Here is a 22,988-nt window from a genome sequence, read left to right on the forward strand (position 1 = left end):
TCCCCCATGCAGCTGTGCTGTCTGATGAAGCAGAGCTGCATGTGTTGAAGGGGAAAGAAGACAGAAGAGCAGGATCGTGGAGGGGTGACAGGGGGTAATAAAGATGGAGTCTCTAATGTGTCTGTGTATTTATTTCTATTAAAGTATTTTTTTCTGTGTGGTGTTTTTTTTTAACCCTTTATTGGAGATTCTTAATGGCCGGGTCAAACGTGCCTGACATTAAGAATCTCTGGCTTAATACTGGCTAGTAAAACAAAGCCAGTATTAACTCATGATTACCCAACAAGCCACCTGGCTCCAGGGCTGTTGGAAGAGTTGGATACAGCGCCAGATGATGGTGCTTCTATGAGAGCGCCATTTTCTGGGGAGGCTGCGGACTGCAATTCGCAGCAGAGGGGCCCAGAAACCTCGGGCTAACCTGTGCTGTGGATTCCAATCCCCATCTGCCTAGTTGTACCCGGCTGGACACAAAAATGGGGCGAAGCCTACGTCGGTTTTTTTTTTGTTTTTTTTTTATTATTTCATAAAATTCATGAATTAATTAAAAAAAGGGCTTCCCTATATTTTTAGTTCCCAGCCGGGTACAAATAGGCAGCTGGGGGTTGGGGGCAGCCCGTACCTGCCTGCTGTACCTGGCTACCATACAAAAATATGGCGAAGCGCACGTCATTTTTTTTGGAGTTTTTTGGCAAAAAAAATAAAAAATGCTTCCCTGGATTTTCCATTGCCAGTGAAGGTAACACCAAGCAGTGGGGGTTAGCAGCCAGTAGCTGCTTGGATTACCCTTAGCTAGCAATACAAAAAATGCAGCGGGAGCCCATATATATATTTTTTAATTATTTATTTAAATAACTAAAAACAAAAAGGGCTTCCCTGTATTTTGATTGCCTGACATGACAGTGCTGTAAAAATAAATCTTTAAAAAAAATGACATAGCGTTCCGCGGTATTTTTGATTCTCAGTGCAGATAAAGCAGACAGCTACGGGTTGCCACCCCCATCTGCCGGGCGTTACCTTGGCTGGCAATCAAAATACAGGGAAGCCCATTAATTTTTTTTATTTAAAAAATAGTTAAAAGAAAAATGATGTTGGGTCCCCCCATTTTTGATAGCCAGCTAGGGTAAAGCAGACGGCTGTAGCCTGAAAACCACAGCTGGCAGCTTTACCGTGGTTGGGGATCCAATGTGGAGGTCACCCCAGGCTCTTTTTTTATAATTATTTTATAAATAATAATAATTACAAAAAAAAGTAGGGTCCCCCCAATTGGATAACCAGCCAAGGTAAAGCGGACAGCTGTGGTCTGGTATTCTCAGGGTGGGAAGGTCCATAGTTATTGGGCCTTCAGAGCCTAAAAATAGCAGGCCGCAGGCGCCCCAGAAGTGGCGCATGCACTAGATGCGCCACTCCTGGCGCTTCACCCCAGCTCATCCCGTGCCCTGGTGCAGTGGCAAACGGGGTAATAAATGGGGTTGATACTAGTTGTAAAGTCACCTGACATCAAGCCCAGCAGTTTGTGATGTCATGGCGTCTATCAGATACCCGACATCATAAACTGTCAGTACTAACAAAAAAAATCGACAAAAGAAATGTATTTGAAAGAAAACTCCCCAAAACATTCCGTCTTTCACAAATTTATTGTAAGGAAAAAACGGGAACGTATCCCCCATTTTGTAGGAGTGCAGACCCTCCATGTGAGGAGTGTAGGTGCAATGAATCTGCACCCACTCTTCCCGGGTCCACAGCAGCAGAGTCCATGTCGTAACGGTTGCTACCAAAGCTGCAATGCCCTGCTCATGAGGTAAGGGCATGTCTAATCAGGAGAACTATTCTACATTTCCAAATATTGGTATTTGCTGATATTATTGCTATTCCACCTACTATATATTGGGGATAGGATCTTGGAGATGGAATACCCCTTTAAGGTCAGTTATCCAGCTGAATGAATACTAAACAACAGAGCTCGTTATTTAGATGTGTTTTCTTGTGGCGTATAACGGATTCTCATGTTTGGTAGTCATTCAGCAGGGCAACTATAAAATCAAATGCCTCCATTTGGAAATGTAGTATATAGCTCTCCTGATCAACTATGTTCCTTACTTCATGAGCAGGGCATTGCAGTAATAATAATAATTTATTCATTTATTTAGCGCTATTAATTCCATAGCGCTTTGCATACATTGCTAACACTGTCCCCATTGGGGCTCACAATCTAAATTCCCTATCTGTATGTCTTTGGGAGGAAACCGGAGAACCCGGAGGAAACCCACGCAAACACAGGGAGAACATACAAACTCCTTGCAGATGGTGTCATTGGTGGGAATTGAACCCAGGACTTCAGCGCTGCAAGAATGCAGTGCTAACCACTGAGCCACCGTGCCGTCTGTGGAGACACGGGGCTCAGTGGGTGCTCTCGTCCACTAAAACCCGCCGCCTTTAGAAAGACAGTGTGGCTCAGGGCTCATCCCAACTGAATGCCGGCCTCCTTAACCATGGGCGTAACACTACTCAGACAACACAGGGTGAGGGAATCACAATAATTAGACTTTATTGGATCCCCAAACAATTAACGGCACATAACACATAACCAGCAAAACACACAAATGTAACAGGCAACAGAGTCTCACCCTTCCGCTGGCTCACCAGGGATTTAGAATGTCCATGCCTCAGAGGTTCCAGGGCCGCTTACTCCAATCCAGCAGCACCCCGCTTTTGGCGGGCACCCACCGAGAAAGGAATAACGCCAGATTTAGGAAGCTGTGTGAGGTCTGCAAAGTCTGTAACAGGTGACTGAACTGTCCCAACCTGAGTGTCCTCCTTAGGTAGTCCTGGTATGATGTTACAATCCTGGCAGCCGGAGTCGAAATCCCTAGGCTGTGGATATGGTCTCCAACCGGATCCGGAGTCCCTAGATTGAAGCCATAAGATATCCTGATCCTCTAGTCAGCTCCACAGAGCTTAGACTGGATCCATCAGCATCCATCAACCTTCATCTACCCTGGTGGCTTAAAGAAGTCCCTTTTATAGCCATAACTTTCCCTTAGGATACACTGCGTCCTCATCGATTGGTTGGACAAGATTGCTTCTCCCATTGGAGGAATTTCAAGCTGCATGGATAATGTTCATTTAAATGATGTGCATAGAAAGACTCAGTATATCTACATGGAGTCGGCAAGTCACCGACTAGACAATGGCTACTAAGGTAATTACATTATCAATAGACAACTAGAACACAATGATTACTAGAAAAGTCTGGAGAGCAATAGCTAAGCAAACATGACTTAGCACACATAAGAACAATAGTCTGGCTGAATGTTAAGAAACTTTAACCCATGCGAGTCCATGTCGTCACACCGTCCATTGAGCTTACAGATGCATAACCACCACTCACTGTGTCTGAACATAGGAACTTGAGCTGACAGCCGCTCTGTGCATGCGGCAGCATCTATTGTGAAGGAGAGGGCCGCGGGGGATCAACGCTGCACAGGTACCGTGGGACACCGGGGAACACCGGTGGAGTTATAGGGGGTGACCTGGCAGGGCCTGGGGAGGAGTTTTCTGTCGCATGTGTCATGGCACATGCGACAGAAATCAGAGGAGTAGGGTGAATGCGGCCGGCGTGCTGCTGTGCGCGCGGCCATCTTGGATTTCTGGGAGGGCATCGGGGGGGGGCACTTTGGCGACACCGGGGGACCGGAGGGGACCGGGGAGGAGATTTATCATGTTTGTTCATGCCAGATGGGAGATAAATAATTTTTTACCGACACTGTCATTTACTGTAAGGTGATCATCGGTGTACGGTGTATACCTGTGATCACGTGAGCGGGGACAGGAAAAACTGTCCTGAATCAGGATCTCCAGGGTCTCAGCTACGCCTGAAACCCCGGAGATTTTCTGACGCTGGGGGGGGCTATTCACTTATTTCTGCCTGCTGTTTATAAACGGCAGATCAGAATAAGGCTACATTAACACGACCGATCCATTTTTGCAGTCTGCAAAAAACAGTCCGTTTTTTTTCACGGGTGCATCCGTGTGGCATCCGTTTCAGTTCCGTAGACGGTCCGTATGTCATCTGTTTGTCATCCGTGTGCCTTCCGTTTTTTTTGCGTACTGCAAAAAAACTGAAGGAGGGAAAATACATAAATTTACCCAGGATCCATAGCTTCAACCTACATGAGGCGGTCACATGTTCACTCCAGTGCCATTTTCTACTGCTTTTCACAGCGTAGAGTGCTCTGGTGATTTTCTTGTGCTTGTACACTTCATATCAGTCTTTTCTGTCATTATAATGGCAGAAAGACACAATTTCCCACTCTCCTGCATTTTGTAATTTTGCACCCTTTGGTGCCTTTCATGTGGCACTAAGGGGTGCTTAGCTTTGTATTTAGCCAAAAAAATGAAAAAAAAATGACGTAGGGTTCCCCCTATTTTTGTAGCCAGCTAGGGTAAAGCAGACGGCTGCAGCCTGCAGACCACAGCTGGCAGCTTCACCTTGACTGGTAATCCAAAACTGAGGCACCCCACGCTGTTATTTTAAATTAAATAAATAATTTAAAAAAAAAAACACGTAGGGGTCCCCCCAAAATTGGATCACCAGCCAAGGTAAAGCAGACAGCTGGGGTCTGATATTCTCAGACTAGGGAGGTCCATGGTTATTGGACTCTCCCCAGCCTAAAAATAGCAGGCCGCAGCCGCCCCAGAAGTGGCGCATCCATTAGATGCGCCAATCCTGGTGCTTCTCCCCAGCTCATCCCGTGCCCTGGTGCGGTGGCAAACGAGGTAATATATGGGGTTAATACCAGATGTGTAATGTCACCTGGCACCAAGCCCTGGGGTTGGTGAGGTCAGGCGTCTATCAGATACCCGACATCACCAACCCAGTCAGTAATAAAAAAAAATAGACGACAAACACATTTTTATTTGAAAAAACACTCCCCAATACATTCCCTCTTTAACCAATTTATTAGAAAGATACACAAATCCAGGTCTGGTGTAATCCAAGGGGTTGCCATGACGATCCACACTGTCCCAGTCAATGAAGAGCAGGATGTTCCCCATTGGCTGGGAGAGCAGTGCAGTGACATCAATGGGTCAGCCCAGGTCACTGCAGGGGACGACAAGTGCTGCTGTCAGCGAGGTACATTACCTGCGCTGATCTCCTGCACTGCTGACAGCACCTGTCACTGAGTTCAATGACCTTCACAGCCAAGTATCGCGAGAGGCCCGTGACGTCACCGCTAGTCAGTCTCGGGTCGGAAGCGAGAGAAGGTGATGTGACAAGCGGCGGCCATGGAGGACAGTGACAGCGCTGAGGTCGGGACTTCATCACCGCAGGTAAGCCGAGCGGGCCCATGTGTGCAGAGTGCAAGGTGGGCAGAGCCTAGCGGGGTAATGTGTGCAGAGTGCCAGGTGGGCGGAGCCTAGAGGGGTAATGTGTGCAGAGTGCTAGGTGGGCGGAGCCTAGCAGTGCCATGTGTGCAGAGTGCCAGGTGGGCGGAGCCTAGCGGGACCATGTGTGCAGTGTCAGGTGGGCGGAGCCTAGCGGGACGATGTGTGCAGAGTGTCAGGTGAGCGGAGCCTAGCGGGACCATGTGTGCAGAGTGCCAGGTGGGTGGAGCCTAGCGGGGTAATGTGTGCAGAGTGCCAGGTGGGCGGAGCCTAGCGGGACCATGTGTGCAGAGTGTCAGGTGGGCGGAGCCTAGTGGGGCCATGTGTGCAGAGTGTTAGGTGGGCGGAGCCTAGCGGGACCATGTGTGCAGAGTGCAAGGTGGGCGGAGCCTAGCGGGGTAATTTGTGCAGAGTGCCAGGTGGGCAGAGCCTAGCAGTGCCATGTGTGCAGAGTGCCAGGTGGGCGGAGCCTAGCAGGGTAATGTGTGCAGAGTGCCAGGTGGGCGGAGCCTAGCAGTGCCATGTGTGCAGAGTGCCAGATGGGCGGAGCCTAGTGGGACCATGTGTGCAGAGTGTCAGGTGGGCGGAGCCTAGCGGTACCATGTGTGCAGAGTGCCAGGTGGGCGGAGCCATGTGTGTTGGCGGCGGAGTGCGAAGTGGGTGGAGCCTAGCGGGGTCATGTGGCGCTGAGGACATCAGTGTCGTGGACTGCATGGCTGGGGATAGGTGAGTGTGAGTGTGTGTGTGTATGTATGTGTACATGCCGCGTGCAGGAGGGGGCGGAGCGAGCTGAGCAGGGAAGTGTCGGCTTCCTGTACACGTAACTAGGATAAATATTGGGTTACTAACCAAAGCGCTTTGCTTGGATACCCGATGTTTATCTTGGTTACCAGCTTCTGGCAGGCTGCCAGCAATGGCTCCTGCACACTGTAGCTGTAAAAAGCCCTGCTTTTTGCTGCTAGAACCGTTCTCGAACGTAACTAGAACTATTGAACTTTAGCAAAAAGCTTGAGTTCTAGTTCGATCTAGAACACCCCCCAAAATCACTCGAACCGCGAACTGGAGAACCTCGAACCGCGCTCAACTCTAGTACTGACATGAACTGTGCAATGTGTCCCAGACTCCGAACTGGAAACCTTTGTGTGTCACTGCTAAGAATACATTCTGTCTCCCTAAACCTCCTCTCCTCAGTCTGTCTCTCCTCCTCCTGCTCCTCCTCAGTCCATCCATGCTGGACAGCCCTGAAGCTTGGTTTGTCAATCCCTTGGTTACCAACTTCAAAGCATTCCTGTTCTTCATCATCCTTCTCATCCTCATGATGCTGAGCAAAGATGGCCTGAGCTTGTTGGCCAAGGTTGTGTGGATTACTAGCAACCATTGTGAAGTCCTGATCCACAGACAACTCGGGTGCATGAACACTTTGGTCAGTCAGACCATCCAGAGAGCGTTTCAATAAACAAATCAGTGGAATGCTAATGCTGATAACAGCATCCTCACTACTCACAATGTTGGTACAGTAATCAAAATTCTCCAAGACCTGACAAATGTCTGCAATCCACACCCACTCGGCAGTACTTATGTCTGGCATCTGCGTCTGACGGGCATGTGTGTCACCCAGGGATAAGGGGTACTCCGATCCAGGCCAAGGGGTCCCTTCTGAAGGTATCATGGTGGCGTGACCCGGTCTGTGATCCCAGGCACCACAACAAAAGGGGCATTATATACAGGGGAGATTTGGTAATCTATGTTCCGTGACGCCACCCGTGGTGTGCGGTGAGGTAATGGAGCACCGCCGCTGCCGGTCTCAGGATCCCGGGGATGGTAATGGGCAGCAAGGTGGTGAGTTTCCCTCCACGGGTAGGGTGTTGATGTCCCAGGACCCCGGTGTGATGGATGGGGGAGTAATGGGTGCAGTCCACGGCTGGGACCGGGTGGTGCAGGAGTACTCACAGTATAGGCAATAATTGACACGAGTCCAAGAATTAACCAAGTTGCTGGTAACTGGTGCCCACAACTGCTGTGAGGATGGGTCCCACACTCGTGTGTGTAATTCGGGTGTTTTTCTCCTGCCTGGTGTCTGTGTCTACTCCGTACACAGGAAGCGGCTGGCCTATTCCTGAGGCCCTCACTGCCACTTCTCCTAGCCCCACACAGGGGCTGCTTCCAGCCCCCTTTCCTCCTGCAGACTGACTGAAACTACACTCTGTTCTCTCCAAGCTCCTCTCTCCACCTCCCGTTTTCCTGAGGAGGGGGCGAGTGGGGCCTGATTGGCTGGTGTGTATTGGTGTGGGAAACTCCCCAAGGGAGAGGGAGATCTGCACCAAAAAGATGGATGCAGACCTCTGACACCCTGGTGTTGCCAGGGCGGCACACATGTTCCAGCTGGAATTGGGATACTGCCCTCTGCTGCTCATGGATCCTGGCCAACATATGATAGAAACAAAGCAGGATCGGGCACTGCAGAGCAGATCTGCCGGGCAGTGGAGCCGTACTCACAGGTTTTATGGTTCAGCTGTTCCAGGAATGCACGTGCGCCTGTGTGGATAGTGCCTTGCAGAGTGGTGCTCAGCGAGCAGCACGAAGAGAGTTCAGAGATTCAGCATGTAGAAGAACAAGGCGGCAGCTCACTCTGTCAGTTACACGAAACTCGACTCGACAAAGCGCTATTCAGCGCGAAACAGGCTGTCGTCCGCTCCTCGCCCCTGCACCCCTCTCTCTCCCCTCACTGCTCCTGTATATGTCTGCAACCGCAGAATAAAAAGTTTCGTGTAACTGATAGAGTGAGCTGCCGCCTTGTTCTTCTACATGCAACATATGATAGGTTGAATTCCATCTTGTAGGGAGGTCACATATTAGTCTGTGATGAGGCAAGTGTAAGCGCTGCTGCAGCACTGCCAGGCCAGCAAAAGAGGGAGATAACTTGCAGAAATGTGCGCAAATATGTCGTACCTTAGTAAGTAGGTCTGGTATCCCACCAGATTACAACCATTATCGCACACTACAATGCCTGGACTGAGATCCAAAGGCTCAAGCCATTCATCTGTCTGCTCAGTTATTGCTTTCAAAAGCTCAGGTGCCGTGTGAGATTTGTCACCGATAGAGATGAGCTTCAGTAGAGCGTGTTGACGCTTAGCCGAGGCAGTGCTGCAGAGATCCCAGCTGGGGAATGATGTCGACGGTTGGACACCGGCGGATGTTGAGGAGGATGCACAGGAGCCAAATGAAAAGTAGGAGGAGTAGGGGGTTGTTGCTGTGTAGGAGGCTACTGAAACTGTGATTGAAGTGGGCCCCGCTATTCTGGGTGTGGGAATTATATGGGATGTTGCCAGCTCAGACTCTGTACCAGCCGCCACCAGGTTCACCCAGTGTGCCATCAGTGAGATGTAGCGTCCCTGTCCACTTCTGCTTGTCCACGTGTCTGTGGTTAAGTAGACCTTCCCTGTTATGGCATTGGTGAGAGCCCGTTTGATGTTTACGGACACGTGATTGTGGAGCGCGCGGACGGCACAACAAGAAAAATAGTGGCGGCTAGGCACAGAGTACCGATGTTCTAACGTAGCCAAAAAGTCACAGAAAGCCTCTCTTCCCACAAGCCGATATGGCAACATCTCAAGTGCTATCAATCGTGCAATGTGTGCAGTTATGGTTACTGCCCTGGGGTGCGTAACGGGGTATTTTCACTTCTTTTCGAAGGTCTGTGGTAAGGACAACTGAACGGAATGCTGGGACACCGAAGCTGATGTTGTTGATGATTGGGTTTGGCCAACATCAGGTTGGGAGAAGGAAGCATCAGCGCCACCTTCTTGCACATCAGTTTGTAGAAGCAGAAGTTGTGACCCTGACAGCAAGTATTAATAAAAATTGGCTAACACTGAGACTGTGTTAGTTGCAGCAAGCCACTATCTAGGTTCTGTAAGATATGAAGCCCCAAAAACTATGCAAGGTTGTTGCTAGGAAGGTACTGGCCTTGAAGCAGATGTTGTGACCCTGACAGCAAGTATTAATAAAAATTGGCTAACACGAAGACTGTGTGTTAGTTGCAGCAAGCCACTATCAAGGTTCTGTAAGATATGAAGCACCTAAAAATATAAAAGGTTGTTGCTAGGAAGGTACTGGCCTTGAAGCACAATTACTGACCCTGATAGCAAGTATTAATAAAAATTGGGTAACAGTAAGGGGCACTTTGCACACTACGACATCGGAAGCCGATGCTTGCGATGCCGAGCGCGATAGTCCCCGCCCCCGTCGCAGCTGCGATATCTTGTGATAGCAGGCGTAGCGAACATTATCGCTACGCCAGCTTCACATGCACTCACCTGCCCTGCAACGTCGCTCTGGCCGGCGACCAATAGAAGCGGAGGGGCGGAGATGAGCGGGACGTAAACATCCCGCCCACCTCCTTCCTTCCGCATAGCTGGCGTGAGCCGCAGGATGCAGGTAGGAGATGTTCCTCGCTCCTGCGGCTTCACAGCGATGTGTGCTGCCACTGGAACGAGGAACAACATCGTAACATCGGTCATTTCCAAATTATGGAAATGACCGACGCTACACCGATGATACGATTACGATTACAATTTTGCGCTCGTTAATCGTATCAAAACGGCTTTACACACTACGATATCGCCTGCGACGCCGGATGTACGTCACTTTCAATTTGACCCCACCGACATCGCACCTGTGATGTCGTAGTGTGCAAAGTGCACCTAAGACTTGCAGCAAGCCATTATCTAGGTTCTGTAAGATATGAAGCCCCCAAAACTACACAAGGTTGTTGCTAGGAAGATAATGGCCTTGAAGCCGAAGTTGTGACCCTGACAGCAAGTATTAATAATAATTGGGTAACACTAATGTACCACCGTGTACTAATGTACCACGTCAGCAGCCAAGACTGCTCGGATCCGGATCCGCGGTGGCTCGAGAAGTCTCTGGACCCGGGAGGGTTCGCGTGGTCACTCGAAATAAAAGGGGGGTATTTACAGGGGGGTTTGTGTTTAGAGTTCGTGACGCCACCCACAGTGTGTGGTAAGGTGGGATACCACCACTGCTGTTGGGAGCGCCGGTGGCGATGGGATGGCAGCCATGTGTTTATCCTTTCCGTGGGTAGGGGGAATGCCCTGGGGCTCGGTGATGGCAATAAGGGGATGCCGTTAGGGAGGAAAGGGTCACTGCATACTCACTCAGTCCAATAACGCTGACACCGACAACTTGTAAACCAAAATTCTGAGCACCGCTGCAGCACGGAGGGAGCACGTCTGGATCCCGTGCCCAATGGTGTTGCTTGTTAGCCTGTGACCTTTTCCTTGGCACTTTCTTTGCTGTTTGGCCTCTATAGTATAGAACTAGTTGGGTCCCGCTCACCCGTATGGCTAACGGAGTGAGCTTGCTCTCAGTGTTCACGCCTGGGATTTTTTTGGACTGTGTATTGGGAAAGTCCTATCCCCCTCGTTGCACTAGTACCCCGATTTTGGAGCAGGTGGAGAACGAAACTTGAAGACTTCGTCCTCGTCGGGTAAATTACCAGGACGCTTGAAGCTACTTCCCGGCCTAGGGTCCATGTACCCCGCCGTGCCCTGGCCCCTGCCCGGAGATGGCTCAAGGCCGTCGGCTGCCCTCCTCAGCAGTTCTGTGCCCCTTGACACGATCCCCTGCGACCGGGGTTCCAGCTCTTACCAGGCCCAGACCAATGTCTGCCACCTAGTAACAACAAGGAGTCCAGCTCCTGACCTCTTCCGACTGACTTGTGACCTCTCTCCTTGAGAATCACCGCTCAACTGAACTGCTCCTGACACTCCTGACCCTCCCTTACCAACCCCCCAAATGGGCGGCCTGTTCCCTTCAGGCTACCCATTGGTGTGTCTGGTGGGTGTGGTGCAGAGTGTTCCTAGGGTTTAAATTAGCTCGTTCTTAGCAACACCATAGGCCAGGGACCCGTAACCAAGGAGGATATGGATATCATGCAGAAGGCAGATTACACAATATCCTGTGATGACCTGATAGGCCAGGGCATCACACTAAGGTGGGCTTTGCATGCTGCGACATCGGTAACAATGTTACCGACGCTGCAGCGATAGTCCCCGTCCCCGTTGCAGGTACGATATCTTGTGATTGCTGCCGTAGCGAACATTATCGCTACGGCAGCTTCACATGCACTCACCTGCCCTGCGATGTCGCTCTAGCCGGCGAACCGCCTCCTTACTAAGGGGGCAGGTCGTGTGGCGTAACAGCGACGTCACACGACAGGCAGCCAATAGAAGTGAAGGGGCGCAGATGAGCGAGACATAAACATCCCGCCCACCTCCTTCCTTCCGCATAGCCGACCGGGACGCAGATAGGATACGATCCTCGCTCCAGCGGCTTCACACACAGCGATGTGTGCTGCCTGCTGGAACGAGGAACAACATCGTACCGTCGCAGCAGCGGTATTATTGAAATGTCGGACCCTACACCGATCATACGATAACGACGCTTTTGCGCTCGTTAATCGTATGTAAAAGGCTTTACACACTACGATGTCGACAGCGACGCCGGATGTGCGTCACTTTCGATTTGACCCCACCGACATCGCACCTGCGATATCGTAGTGTGCAAAGCCCACCTAAGACTGTGTGTTAGTTTCAGCAAGCCACTATGTAGGTGTTGTAAGATATAAAGCTCCCAAAACTATACAAGGTTGTTGCTAGGAAGGTACTGGCCTTTAGGCACAATTACTGACCCTGACAGCAAGTATTAATAAAAATTGGCTAACACTCAGACTGTGAATTCAGATGGTGGCTGACGGGCACTACACTACACCTGAACTCCTTGTTTTTACAATTTTGGGACCTTTTGTTTGCAAGTTGTAATACCTATTGCTAGTAAAACAGACACAAGGGATGTAGCAGTGCTGAGATTGTTGTTTATTAGTAGCAGATGTCAGGACAGCTTTAAATCTCTCCCTGCCTCTGAGTAAGCGGTCCCTAGCTGTCCCTGTATTAGACACTGCAGGAACAGCCCGTATGCAGCACTAAGAGGAGGATTTTTTTTTTCCAGTAGTTCTATGATTTACACAGCTCATAACTAGAGATGAGCGAACCGGTTGTGGTTCGGCTCGAGTTCGGTTCGCCGAACATAGGTCTCGTTCAAGTTCGGTTCGGTGAACCGGTTTGGCGAACCACTCGAACCGCATAGGAAACAATGGGAGGCAATCACAAACACATAAAAACACCTAGAAAACACCCTCAAAGGTGTCCAAAAGGTGACAAACAACTCACAACACAAACATATGGGAAAGTGACAAGGACATATACTCATGCGAAAACAAAAGAGCTGGACAAGGAAAAAGAGGAGGAGACACAGATATATGAGTATATGCAAGGGAACATCGATGCCATTACTGTGCAACTTGAGCCTTGCTCATTTTAGGCTTCCAATCTGGATAAATTAACTGAGCTCGCCACGTACGCCTTGGGGATCTTGTCGTGTCCCGCAGCCAGCGTTCTCTCGGAACGTGTCTTCAGTGCTGCTGGGGGTGTGCTGACAGATAAGCGCACACGTTTGTCCACTGACAATGTGGACATACTAACGTTCATCAATATGAGCAAGTCATGGGTCACAGAGGACTTTTCTTCCCCTGGGTCATCCAGGGGAGGCGAAAGGCACGTGTATTTTTGAGAGTGCTTCATGCAAAGCATCTTTTTCATCTTGAAAATGGGGGTCAACTGATGCCAGTCAAGTGGGGTGTGTGTGGCCCAATTAGTGGAAACGAGGGAGACTGTGGTTGGAGTCCCCTCGCTTTTGAAAAAAGAACCAAGATGAACAAATCATGGCTCTCAGAGGACTTTTCTTTCCCTGGGTCAACCAGGGGAGGCGAAAGGCACGCGTATTTTTGATAGTGCTTCATGCAAAGCATCTTTGTAAGCTTGAAAATGGGGGTCAACTGATGCCAGTCAAGTGGAGTGTGTGTGGACCAATTTTTGGAAACAAGGGAGACTGTGGTTGGAGTCCCCTTGCTGTGTTTTACATGCTTTTAGAAGGGAAAAAAAGGGAACCAGCACGATCTGAAATTGGCATGCATCATATAAAAAGTGAAAATTCACAAATTTATTCCAACTGTACTATAATAAAAAAATGAGATTTTTACTATAATAAAAAAATGAGATTTTTACTATAATAAAAAAATGAGATTTTTATAATGAAAAAATGAGATTTTTGATGCTTTTAGAAGGGCATGACATGGCTTAGAGGTTGACTTTCAGCATCTGCAAACTGTTGGCTACCAAAATGCTGCCTTTCCAACCTTTTTAACCTAGGATTTTCAAGACATTATGCCCATCGCAGTGCCCCAAGAGCCGATGCCCAGGCGCCACTCCTTCTCCAACAAAGGCGTGCCCGCGCTACACCAGCATGTCGCACCAAACATCACCGCTTCTTTGAGAAACTCTGTGTGACAGGGTGCATTTCACCACAGATACTTGGCCCAGTAAGCATGGACAGGGGCGTTACATGTCGCTGACTGGGCAATGGGTTACTATGGGGAGAGATGGAGAAGGGTCTGCTGTACAAGTCTTGCCGTTTACACGAGTTGTGTCAATCCTTCCTCTGTATGTAGAAGTTAATACACTGCTTCTGCCTCCTCAACCTCGTGTGGGTCCTCCACCTCGGCCCAAACCTTGTGTGGTCAGGCCACCCTTCCTTGTAACTGCGCACAAGGAATACCACACACCTCCTTACTATGCTGGCAGCAGAGCTCATTGCCATTAGGCGTTCAAATGTTTACTTTGAAATGTATGGGAAATGTGAGTCACACCGCTGAGAAGTTGTGGATGTTTAGCTCTGGAGACCGAGTTTCATCAATGGTTGTCTCCACTCAACCAGCAGCCAGGGAAGGCCGGGGTCGACAATGATGCAAACATGGGAGCGGACCATCGTCAGGGCAATGTGACACACGTGCCTTGTATGGCCTACGTGTTGAATCTAATTCTCCAGCAATTTTTAAAACACCATCCCGTCCTACATGGCCTTGTGCAGCGGGCATGCTCGCTATGTGCTCACTTCCATCGTTCGCACACAGCAGCTCAACAACTTTCGTCACTACAGAAGTCTTTAGGTCTGGTAGTTAAACGCCTGAAATGCTATGTGCCAAGACGCAGGAACTTGAATCTGCACATGTTGCAGCGTTTGTGGCAGCACCGCCGAACCCTGCTGCAATACGTTATGACATATAGCCTGGGCTAACTTGATCCAGAGGTGGTGCAGATCACGCTGCTGGAGTGGTGTCAGATCAAGGACCTATGCACCCTTCAACACAGTTTACAAATGTCGACGAAGATGTTTAGCACTGGCAATGCCATTCTCAGCATGACAATTCTGGTCATCTACATGATGGAGCACACTGTAAGCATTATTCGGAGTCAGGTGTTGGGAGAAGAGGAAGGGGAGGAAGTACAGGAGGAGTCATATGCGGAAGGGATAACAAGATGTACGAGGTCCAGATGGTCAGCGGCACCTAGGCGGCAGTCATGGTGGGGGAGAGGGATTAACAAGGGCGCATAGTATCAGCAAAAACTGTTCAGGAAGGTGCAGGGGCCCATGAAGAAATGGAGGACGAACTGGCGATGGGCATGGAAGACACAGCAGATGAGTGAGAGCTTGCTCACATTTCGGTTGCGCGAGGTTGGGGGGAGAGGGCAGAGGAAGGAGGCACGATTCTCACCTCTCTGCCACCAACACACCAAGGACTTGGTCCTCCAGGATGCACAAGACACATGAGCGCCTTCTTGCTGCACTGCCTACAACATGACCCACGGATTGTACGAATTCGAAGTAATGCTGACTACTGGGTTGCCACACTGTTAGATCTCCGGTACAAGACAAAATTTGGCAAAATAATTCCTGCCATAGAAAGGGATGCACATATACAGGAGTATTAGCAGAAGGTGGTATGCAATCTTAGATCTGCTTTTCCACTAAACACCAGTGCTGCTGTGATGCCCTGGACTAGCCAGGGGTCACAGGTAACAACGCACACACACACCCCCACCATAGGCAGTTACAACAGTCAGACAAAAACCCTTGTTGCCTCCCTCCAGGGGCTGATTGTGACGACATGGACTCTCATGGGTTAAAGTTTCTTAAAATCCAGCCAGACAGCATGATAGATTGTCTATAGATGGGGGAGAAGTCCCTCATTGTTTTTACAAGACTCTTGTTGACTCAATGTAATTGTGTTGGCCACTGAAAGCTAGACGTATTGTTCTCCAGACATTTCCAGTAACCATTGTATTGTAGTTGTGTATTGATAATGTAATTACCTTAGTAGCCATTGTCTAGTCGGTGACTCCCAGTTTACATGTACACCCTCAGTCTTTCTATGCACATCATTTAAATGATCATTATCCATGCAGCTTGAAATTCATCCAATGGGAGAAGCAATCTTGTCCAACCAATCGATGAGGACGCAGTGTATCCAAGTGGAAGGTTGTGGCTATAAAAAGGACTTCTTTAAGCCACCAGGGGTTGTTGATGATGGTTGATGGATCCAGTCTAAGCTCTTTGGAGCTGACTGGAGGATCAGGACATCTTATGGCTTCAATCTAGGGACTCCGGATCCGGTTGGAGACCATATCCACAGCCTAGGGATTTCGACTCCGGCTGCCAGGATTTTAACATCATACAGGACTACCTAAGGAGGACACTCAGGTTGGGACAGTTCAGTCACCTGGCTACAGACTTTACAGACCTCACACAGCTTCCTAAATCTGGCGTTATTCTAGTCACGGTGGGTGCCCGCCAAAAGCGGGGTGCTGCTGGACTGGAGTGAGTAGCCCTGGAACCTGTGAGGCATGGACATTCTAAATCCCTGGTGAGCCAGCGGAAGGGTGAGACTCTGTTGCCTGTTACATTTGTGTGTTTTGCTGGTTATGCGTTATGTGCCGTTAATTGTTTGGGGATCCAATAAAGTCTAATTATTGTGGTTCCCTCACCCTGTGTTGTCTGAGTAGTGTTACGCCCACGGTTAAGGAGGCCGGCGTTCAGTTGGGATGAGCCCTGAGCCACGCTGTCTTTCTAAAGGCGGCGGGTTTTAGTGGACGAGAGCGCTCACTGAGCCCCGTGTCTCCACACAGGGCTCAACAACCAGGGAGGCACATAAGCATACCCAGCAGGCCATAGGGGAGGCATTCAGGTTTCGGACGCTGCCATGTCCAACCCCACCAGCTCAGCCATGGGACAAGGACAAGAGAGGAGTTACGACCGCTGCAGTAAATGGATGCTGCAGGATCTGTGCCGGAGGCGAGAGATTGTCTGCTGGAACGCTGAGACTCGGTCGGACTTGATCCGGAAATTAGTCCGTTGGGATGCCCAGAATGATGCAGAGGACGATGAGGATCCCGCCGATATTGACCCAGAGGATGTAGACTATGTGCCACATCATGGATCTAGTGACAATCGGGAATCAACTTTGTCCAAAATGGCCCAAGCCACAGCGTTGTTGGATGCATTGGGGCCTAGATCCTCAAGAGAAGAGAGGGCTTATGTTCTGGAATATGTTTATGGGATTCCAGCTGCAGTACTGCTAACACCAGCCGGTCGAGAAGGATGGTCCCGCTACCCAGCAGAAGCTGCGCCAAAACGAAGGACTACAAACAGGGCCTGTGACTCGCCCAATCTATGGCGCTGTTATACATGTGGGCGCAATGGACATCTAGATAAAGATTGTCTCCAAAACCGAGGCCGCATGCTTGGAGCCCGTCTGCCACTCCAACCAGTCAACATATGCCGAGATGAACCAACGAGACCTGAGGAATGCTACTCCCAAGAAACACCAATAGTTGAGGAAGTGGTTTATCCAGTCCACACCCTACGGCAGGCCGGACACCGTACACCAGCCAACCTCCATCCCCACATCCAGACGGTCAAGGTCGGTGATATACAGGCTCAGGGACTTCGAGACATTGGATCTTCCATCACTCTGGTAAGCCCAGTTATTGTTTCTCCAGAAGACCCTGTACCAGATTCCCAATTATCCATCTCCCTGGCTGAGGGCCAGCGCTCAGACGTCCCTCTGGCATGTGTGCAGTTGGACCTAAAAACCGACCAGGGAGAGGTCGAGGTGGAGCTTGTGGATAGCCTCCCCACACCTGGTATTTTGGGGACCATCCAGGAAGTGATCGATGTGGGAATTGTGAACAGCCTCCCCATTCCTGACATTGTGGAGACTGACCAGAGCAAGGCTGATGTGGAACTTATGGACACCGTCCCCACACCTGTTGTTTCAGGGACTAGCCAGGAGGAAGTTGAAGTGGGGTTCATAGATGGCCCCACCAAGCCTGTTGTTTCGGATACCACTCAAAGGGAAGTGAAAGTGGGGCTTGTGAATTACCTGCTCACACCAGTCATTTTGGAGAATGACCTAGGACAAGGACTAGCCAGTCAGTTTGAAGAAGCCATCACCCACCTCCAAGCCAAGCAGGACCCTGATGTGGATCTTTCTAACATCTTTTCCAGGGATGGTTTGCATTCCCGGTCTCCATCATCGACTTCTGAGCCAAGAACCGTGAGTAAGCCGAACCACACTGTGGCTATTGACTGGGGGAGGATTGATAGTGGGAGATTTGTGCAGGCCCAACTCATGGACCCCACCTTAGTGCTTGCCCACAATATGGCTGCTCAACTTGGGGGAGGTAATCAGGGGGAGGTGTATAGATGCAAGCCTCTGTTGCTGACCTCACCATTAAAAAGGACAATGCCGTCAAGAGGAGAAGGATGATCGGAAGCCTATCATGTCTGGCTAATATTAAGAAGGGGGAGGAATGTGACGACATGGACTCTCATGGGTTAAAGTTTCTTAAAATCCAGCCAGACAGCATGATAGATTGTCTATAGATGGGGAGAAGTCCCTCATTGTTTTTACAAGACTCTTGTTGACTCAATGTAATTGTGTGGGCCACTGAAAGCTAGACGTATTGTTCTCCAGACATTTCCAGTAACCATTGTATTGTAGTTGTGTATTGATAATGTAATTACCTTAGTAGCCATTGTCTAGTCGGTGACTCCCAGTTTACATGTACACCCTCAGTCTTTCTATGCACATCATTTAAATGATCATTATCCATGCAGCTTGAAATTCATCCAATGGGAGAAGCAATCTTGTCCAACCAATCGATGAGGACGCAGTGTATCCAAGTGGAAGGTTGTGGCTATAAAAAGGACTTCTTTAAGCCACCAGGGGTTGTTGATGATGGTTGATGGATCCAGTCTAAGCTCTTTGGAGCTGACTGGAGGATCAGGACATCTTATGGCTTCAATCTAGGGACTCCGGATCCGGTTGGAGACCATATCCACAGCCTAGGGATTTCGACTCCGGCTGCCAGGATTTTAACATCATACAGGACTACCTAAGGAGGACACTCAGGTTGGGACAGTTCAGTCACCTGGCTACAGACTTTACAGACCTCACACAGCTTCCTAAATCTGGCGTTATTCTAGTCACGGTGGGTGCCCGCCAAAAGCGGGGTGCTGCTGGACTGGAGTGAGTAGCCCTGGAACCTGTGAGGCATGGACATTCTAAATCCCTGGTGAGCCAGCGGAAGGGTGAGACTCTGTTGCCTGTTACATTTGTGTGTTTTGCTGGTTATGTGTTATGTGCCGTTAATTGTTTGGGGATCCAATAAAGTCTAATTATTGTGGTTCCCTCACCCTGTGTTGTCTGAGTAGTGTTACGCCACGGTTAAGGAGGCCGGCGTTCAGTTGGGATGAGCCCTGAGCCACGCTGTCTTTCTAAAGGCGGCGGGTTTTAGTGGACGAGAGCACCCACTGAGCCCCGTGTCTCCACACTGATGTCCACACATGGCCCCACCCATCGAGGAGTTCACAGTCCTGGAGGCGGGAAACGGAGTCAGATCAGTTTGGAGTTTGAAGTGAAAGGAGTAAACTACTGACGTGTCTTGGTTGGAGCCCAGACACCTACAGCAAGGTTGGCAGACGGTGGTGGCCGTCTGCAGGAGTCAGCGGAACTCTGCGGAACAGTAGGATCGGGGTTGGGCGGTGGCCCACTGGTACCGAACCGGGGAGCGGAGTGAAGTTGAGCACACAGGCAGGGCCATCAGACCCCGACCAGGCTTGGAGCCGCCGACAATAGTCAAATCCGAGAGTGACAGGAACCCCAGGGGTTTCCCAACTACCCAAGTCCCGATTGAAGGCAACCGCTCACACCGTGAGGATATACAGCCACCGCCACAGGCTAGAGATCCAAGGGCCAGCGCCTGCGGGCAAAACGGGCTCCTCTGGCACCTATACGTCGGGGAGCGGACTACCGTTTGGGAAACCATCGGAGTCAACACAGTACACAAAGGTGCAGGGAAAGACAGCCACCATCAGCCGTCCGAGGAGAGCACAACATAAACACTGCAGCCGGCTGCAGGACCCGTCCATCCGGCCGTTTTGGTTTACCAGAGACTTTGTCAGTGATTGTCTGAGTGAGTACACCAGTGCCATCCGCCACCGCACCGCACTGTCCCTGCAACCCTGCACCCCAGCCATCCAGCCTCCCCGTCACACCACCGGGCCCCGGGGTCACCAAACCCCCCTACCCATGGAGGGGACAACATCTCAGCTGCACCCTACCACCTCCCCCGGGATCCCCGTTACCAGCAGCGGTGGTGCCATCATCACCACGTCCCGTGGGTGGCGTCACGGACAATCTCCCTAACCAAAACCATCCCTTTTCACTCACGGGCGAGGAGCGCCGCTCGAGTCCCCGAGTCCGGCCCACCGCTCGAGCCACCGAGCAGCAGCCGCAGAAGTCCCCGGACCCGAGCGTGGAGAGCGCGCCCCACCGCCCGCGACACTGCACAGATTGAATCTCAATGCTTTGTTATGGATAGGAGGAAATGGTCTTTTACTTGTCCACATCTGAGGGACCGACGGCTGGCTGCTGTGCTGAGATGGCGTTGAGTATGGTGTCCCTGCAGAATTGCACTTTTGGTCATATACAAAATGAGTTGAAAAAGGACAGATGCTGGTGGAAAGGGGAACAGGTGTGTTGGAAAGCTGTTGGAAAGGAGAACAGGTGTGTTGGAAAGGGGAAAAAAGTTTTTGTCCGTGGGTTTGGTGGTTAAGCAACAGTAACATTTGCTGAAGAAACACCATCTGTTACGGTGGGACTGGCAGATTTGGATAAAGTGGTGTATACTATGTTACCGCTATATTACGAAAATTAATAAGAAAAGAAAGAGAAAGGTATATATCCCCATCGGCAGTCAGTGTCCACCGTGCTCCCAGATGGAAAAGGAGAGGTTGGCAACTGGAAGGTTAGGTGGAGGATACAGAGCTGTGTGGATATGAAACTAATAGTAGCCTGAACCGAGTTAGACGCCACTCAGATCTGGAGACTGGGAGCCCAGTTAGCGTCACAGGGTCCACATGCCCACCCAGCCCAGGAACTCCCTCTTAACAACACAGGGGCCATTGAGTACGCTGACCGTGTGCGTAGGGGCCACACCTGTGGACTGCAGGGGCATCAGCAGCAGCAGGCCTGTTAATGCCACTGCGCTGCACAAGCAGGACTGGTAGGACAGGAGCTGGTCTTAACCGTTCTGCGTTACCAACTGTGGTGGCGGCCTGAATCGACGCCCTATCCCTGCGTACCTCTGGCCTAAAGCCGTAATGGGTTCAACACATGGAGGCGTGCTCTTTCGGAGCATAATAGAAGACTGCGCACCTCCTTGTTGGCTCCAGACCCTTTTATAACCTGGGTCCGCCCCAAACCAGGGTGGACCACAATGCACCTCCTGGAGACAAAAGCAGAGTGACACGTCATGAGTGTCATAACTTGCGTCCTATTTGGAACTGCAACTTCAATGATGACCTCATGGCTGCCACGACCCAAACACCTCACCAGTCATCGTCTATCAATAATGAGGTGACAAGTCATAGGGGCGGGCCTCTGCAAGCCATTTGGGAGTGGCCTGGCTACATCGTCAGGACACCTGATGCCCTGTGGTCTATATGGTCCCCCCACATCAGGGGCAGGGCCAAAGAGTTCATTACCGGACCTAGTCTCTGATGCAGTAAGTGCCTGAGCATGCTCAGTAGCATGAAATACAGTCTCCGAAAAAAGACTATCAGCTTTAGCATGGTGTCTAGGCACAACACAGGACTTAGACCCGGCACGGAGTGCAAGTACCTGTGCAAAGAGGCTTTTCGCACAAAGTGTGGGAGCATGCACTGTAGCCCGAAATGAAGACTTAGCCTCAGGAATGGCACAGTCAGGCTGAGCATACTCACTTGGCGAAACACTGGAGTTAGGCTGCGGCTGGGGTAAATCAGCACACGCATGAGCACTAGCCGCCTCGCCACACTTAGACGTGGTGGAGAAAGCAGCCAGCTGGACAACCTGAGGCACAGGCCTAAATGGCAGCTGACGCCTGGGCGCAACTGAAACCGCAGCTGGCTGCTTGCGTTTAAGGTGGCACCGTTTTGTAACAACAAATACCATCCAAAAGAACAGGTGTACTTCTTCCCATGGATAATCTGATCTGATCCCTTTTTTCACGGACACGACCATCGCTAACAAATGTAGATGAGGCCAAAACAGCAGCTGCTTCAATGGATCAAGTGCTCCATAAAGTGGCCTCTCCTCCACCTCAAGTTCAAGATCCCAAAAAATCCATTCCTCTGTGGTGTCAACCCAATCGCACTTGCTTTCTAACAGCTCTCAAGTTTCCACCAACCCTGCTGAGTATGGGGTAACAGAGATGGTTGAGTCTGCATAGCTGTTCAGTTACACTATAGCCTGGGAATCAGAGGTCTGCTCCAAAGCTGCAGTGAGTACAGACAAGGAAGTTATTATTATTTTTATCATTATTGATTTCTAGAGCACCATTGATTCCATGATGCTGTACATGAGAAGGGGGTTACATACAGAAAACATATAAAAGTAACTATAGACAGACTGGTACAGAGGGAAGAGGGCCCTGCCCTTGCGGGATTACATTCTAAAGGATTTTTGGGAGGAGACAGTAAAAGTGGTGTAGGTTGAGCGTCAGGTACATACGTTGGTGGTGTCATTGAAGGTTATAGTCATTTCTGAACAGATGAGTTTTCAGATTCAGTTTGAAGCTTGCGGGTGTAGCAGATAATCTGACGTGTTGAGGTAGCAAGTTATAGGAGACTGGGGAAATGATCTGCGCAGATGGCCAGAAGCTTTGTGGGTGGGATCCAGGCCCCGATGAAGAAGGTGCTGAGCCTAATCTACACCCTCATTTCCAAAAAGTAAATCCTCCTGGTGGAGACAATGGGGAACATGATGAGGAGAACAGATACCTGATTGGAACGACAACTTTACTATTCGGTCAGAGCAGGAAGAGGTTGTCTTGGAGGTCTCAGGATGAGGGGAATGAAAACACACAGGGTGATTGATGAGGTTGGAGACCACACTTACTGTCAAATCAAAGTCACCTAGTCGATGAGGTCAGCAGAGGAGGTGGAGGAGGATGCTACTGACGACGAGGTTACGTTGCGTCTTCCTGGCCAGAGAAAAACTACTGGAAGCATGTCAACAACTAAATCCTGGGCCACAACTTTGCCTCTTAGCAGAAGTCGTGTTGGCTATGCAGGTCGCATGG

The 22,988-nt window shown here is 50.2% G+C and overlaps 1 protein-coding gene across 8 annotated transcripts in view; it reads right to left on the reverse strand.

Annotated features, from left to right (window-relative positions):
* CTNND2 (catenin delta 2) overlaps nt 1-22,988 on the reverse strand; it is a 3,073,686-nt gene that overhangs the window by 611,741 nt on the left and 2,438,957 nt on the right. The gene's annotated exons all lie outside the window — the stretch shown is intronic.

This window comes from Anomaloglossus baeobatrachus, chromosome 6 (genome assembly GCF_048569485.1).
Source record: "Anomaloglossus baeobatrachus isolate aAnoBae1 chromosome 6, aAnoBae1.hap1, whole genome shotgun sequence".
In the NCBI taxonomy this organism is placed as follows: domain Eukaryota; kingdom Metazoa; phylum Chordata; class Amphibia; order Anura; family Aromobatidae; genus Anomaloglossus; species Anomaloglossus baeobatrachus.